A 4,582-nucleotide genomic window follows, 5' to 3' on the forward strand; every position below is an offset into this window, starting at 1 on the left:
CCCAACGTCGAAGTATTTGGGCAAAGACCTCCGGATGAAGTTCCCACTCCCCCGGATGAAAAGTCTGGCGACTCAAGAAATCCGCCTCCCAGTTCTCCACTCCCGGGATGTGGATTGCTGACAGGTGGCAAGAGTGAGACTCTGCCCAGCGAATTATCCTTGATACTTCCATCATTGCTAGGGAGCTTCTTGTCCCTCCCTGATGGTTGATGTAAGCTACAGTCGTGATGTTGTCCGACTGAAACCTGATGAACCCCCGAGTTGTTAATTGGGGCCAAGCCAGAAGGGCATTGAGAACTGCTCTCAATTCCAGAATGTTTATTGGGAGGAGACTCTCCTCCTGATTCCATAGTCCCTGAGCCTTCAGAGAATTCCAGACAGCGCCCCAACCTAGTAGGCTGGCGTCTGTTGTTACAATTGTCCAGTCTGGCCTGCTGAATGGCATCCCTCTGGACAGGTGTGGCCGGTAAAGCCACCATAGAAGAGAATTTCTGGTCTCTTGATTCAGATTCAGAGTAGGGGACAAATCTGAGTAATCCCCATTCCACTGACTTAGCATGCACAATTGCAGCGGTCTGAGGTGTAGGCGTGCAAAAGGTACTATGTCCATTGCTGCTACCATTAAGCCGATCACCTCCATGCATTGAGCTACTGACGGGTGTTGAATGGAATGAAGGACACGGCATGCATTTTGAAGCTTTGTTAACCTGTCTTCTGTCAGGTAAATCTTCATTTCTACAGAATCTATAAGAGTCCCCAAGAATGGAACTCTTGTGAGAGGAAAAAGAGAACTCTTCTTTTCGTTCACTTTCCATCCATGCGACCTTAGAAATGCCAGAACTAACTCTGTATGAGATTTGGCAGTCTGAAAGCTTGAAGCTTGTATTAGAATGTCGTCTAGGTACGGAGCTACCGAAATCCCTCGCGGTCTTAGTACCGCCAGAAGGGCACCCAGAACCTTTGTGAAGATTCTTGGAGCCGTAGCCAATCCGAATGGAAGAGCTACAAACTGGTAGTGCCTGTCTAAGAAGGCAAACCTTAGATACCGGTGATGATCTTTGTGGATCGGTATGTGAAGGTAAGCATCTTTTAAATCCACTGTGGTCATGTACTGACCCTTTTGGATCATGGGTAAGATTGTCCGAATAGTTTCCATTTTGAACGATGGAACTCTTAGGAATTTGTTTAGAATCTTTAAATCTAAGATTGGCCTGAAAGTTCCCTCTTTTTTGGGAACCACAAACAGGTTTGAGTAGAACCCTTGTCCTTGTTCCGACCGCGGAACCGGATGGATCACTCCCATTAATAACAGATCTTGTACACAGCGTAGAAACGCCTCTTTCTTTATCTGGTTTGTTGACAACCTTGACAGATGAAATCTCCCTCTTGGGGGAGATAATTTGAAGTCTAGAAGGTATCCCTGAGATATGATCTCTAGTGCCCAGGGATCCTGAACATCTCTTGCCCAGGCCTGGGCGAAGAGAGAAAGTCTGCCCCCCACTAGATCCGGTCCCGGATCGGGGGCTCTCGATTCATGCTGTCTTTGGGGCAACAGCAGGTTTCCTGGCCTGCTTGCTCTTGTTCCAGGACTGGTTAGGCTTCCAGCCTTGCCTGTAACGAGCAACCGCTCCCTCCTGTTTTGGTGCAGTGGAGGTTGATGCTGCTCCTGTTTTGAAATTCCGAAAGGGACGAAAATTAGACTGTCTAGCCTTAGCTTTGGCTTTGTCTTGAGGTAGGGCGTGGCCCTTACCTCCTGTAATGTCAGCGATAATTTCTTTCAAACCGGGCCCAAATAAAGACTGCCCCTTGAAAGGTATATTAAGTAATTTGGACTTAGAAGTAACATCAGCTGACCAGGATTTTAGCCACAGCGCCCTACGTGCCTGTATGGCGAATCCTGAGTTCTTAGCCGTAAGTTTGGTTAAATGTACTACGGCCTCCGAAATGAAAGAATTAGCTAGTTTAAGGACTCTAAGCCTGTCCGTAATGTCGTCTAGCGTAGATGAACTAAGGTTCTCTTCCAGAGACTCAATCCAAAATGCTGCCGCAGCCGTAATCGGCGCGATACATGCAAGGGGTTGCAATATAAAACCTTGTTGAACAAACATTTTCTTAAGGTAACCCTCTAATTTTTTATCCATTGGATCTGAAAAAGCACAGCTATCCTCCACCGGGATAGTGGTACGCTTAGCTAAAGTAGAAACTGCTCCCTCCACCTTAGGGACCGTTTGCCATAAGTCCCGAGTGGTGGCGTCTATTGGAAACATCTTTCTAAATATTGGAGGGGGTGAGAACGGCACACCGGGTCTATCCCACTCCTTAGTAACAATTTCAGTTAATCTCTTAGGTATAGGAAAAACGTCAGTACTCGCCGGTACCGCAAAGTATTTATCCAACCTACACAGTTTCTCTGGTATTGCAACGGTGTTACAATCATTAAGAGCTGCTAAGACCTCCCCTAGTAATACACGGAGGTTTTCCAATTTAAATTTAAAATTTGAAATATCTGAATCCAATCTGTTTGGATCAGAACCGTCACCCACAGAATGAAGCTCTCCGTCCTCATGCTCTGCGAGCTGTGACGCAGTATCAGACATGGCCCTAGTATTGTCAGCGCACTCTGTTCTCACCCCAGAGTGATCACGCTTGCCTCTTAGTTCTGGTAATTTAGACAAAACTTCAGTCATAACAGTAGCCATATCTTGTAATGTTATCTGTAATGGCCGCCCAGATGTACTAGGCGCCATAATATCACGCACCTCCCGGGCGGGAGATGCAGGTACTGCCGCGTGAGGCGAGTTAGTCGGCATAACTCTCCCCTCGCTGTTTGGTGAAATTTGTTCACATTGTACAGATTGACTTTTATTTAAAGTAGCATCAATACAGTTAGTACATAAATTTCTATTGGGCTCCACCTTGGCATTGGAACAAATGACACAGATATCTTCCTCTGAGTCAGACATGTTTAACACACTAGCAATAAACTTGCAACTTGGTTATAATCTTTTTAAGCAAAAACGTACTGTGCCTCAAAGAGGTACTAAACGATTAAATGACAGTTGAAATAATGAACTGAAAAACAGTTATAGCATCAAACTTTAAAACAACACAACTTTTAGCAAAGGTTTCCCATTAGTAAAATAACAATAATTAAATTTGACATAAAAATTACAGAGCAACGTTTTTATTCACAGTCAATATAAAATTCTCACAGCTCTGCTGAGAGAATCTACCTCCCTCCAAAGAAGTTTGAAGACCCCTGAGATCTGTCAGAGATGAACCGGATCATGCAGGAAATATAAGAGTAACTGACTGGAATTTTTTGATGCGTAGCAAAGAGCGCCAAAAAAACGGCCCCTCCCTCTCCCACACAGCAGTGAAGAGAAAACGAAACTGTCACAATTAAAAGCAAACAACTGCCAAGTGGAAAATAATGCCCAAATATTTATTCACACAGTACCTCAGCAATGTAAACGATTCTACATTCCAGCAAAAACGTTTAACATGATAATACTTATTAAAAGGATTAGTGACTTTTAACAGAGTAGTTCCGGTGAAATACCATCCCCAGAATACTGAAGTGTATACATACATGTCATTATAACGGTATGGCAGGATTTTCTCATCAATTCCATTCAGAAAATAAAAACTGCTACATACCTCAATGCAGATTCATCTGCCCGCTGTCCCCTGATCTGAAGCCTTTACCTCCCTCAGATGGCCGAGAACAGCAATATGATCTTAACTACTCCGGTTAAAATCATAGTAAAAAACTCTGGCAGATTCTTCCTCAAACTCTGCCAGAGAAGTAATAACACACTCCGGTGCTATTGTAAAATAACAAACTTTTGATTGAAGTCATAAAAACTAAGTATAATCACCATAGTCCTCTCACACATCCTATCTAGTCGTTGGGTGCAAGAGAATGACTGGGACTGACGTAGGGGGGAGGAGCTATATGCAGCTCTGCTGGGTGAATCCTCTTGCATTTCCTGTTGGGGAGGAGTTATATCCCAGAAGTAATGATGACCCGTGGACTGATCACACATAACAGAAGAAATACATTTTATACAACAGTTGATCCGACCGTTAAACTAAACTGACAAGTAAGAAATAGTAGGGAACAACCCTGTTTTCCCAAAAAGTCCAGCCATGAGCTAGCCTCAATGTAAGGAGCACATACATTATTCCCCTTTCTAATAAAGTTTCACATTTAAAGTGCCTGCCCACACACACTGTCCCCAAAGTAAATCCCATGTATAGGAATTATGCAAGTCCCATCCAGAGATCCACTGAGGATTATCCTCTAAAGAGCAGCCTTCAGAACCTAGAAGGCAAGAGCACTTACCTGTGGAGCCTCTTAGGTGTGACTGATTAAACAACATCCAGCAGGCTATACAATGAAGTTTTGATCATAATTTAAAGGCATAATACTCTGCAATGTTAACAATATTTCAGTGTCCTTGTACATTTCTGTTTATACTGTTTGTTATGAATATGTGATATCGGGCCCTGTGAGGCGTAAGATGTCCAAATTTGAACGTTATGGTTTTGTCTGCTGGTTATAAATAAAGAATTAAAA

Source organism: Bombina bombina, chromosome 1 (assembly GCF_027579735.1).
Source record: "Bombina bombina isolate aBomBom1 chromosome 1, aBomBom1.pri, whole genome shotgun sequence".
NCBI lineage: Eukaryota > Metazoa > Chordata > Amphibia > Anura > Bombinatoridae > Bombina > Bombina bombina.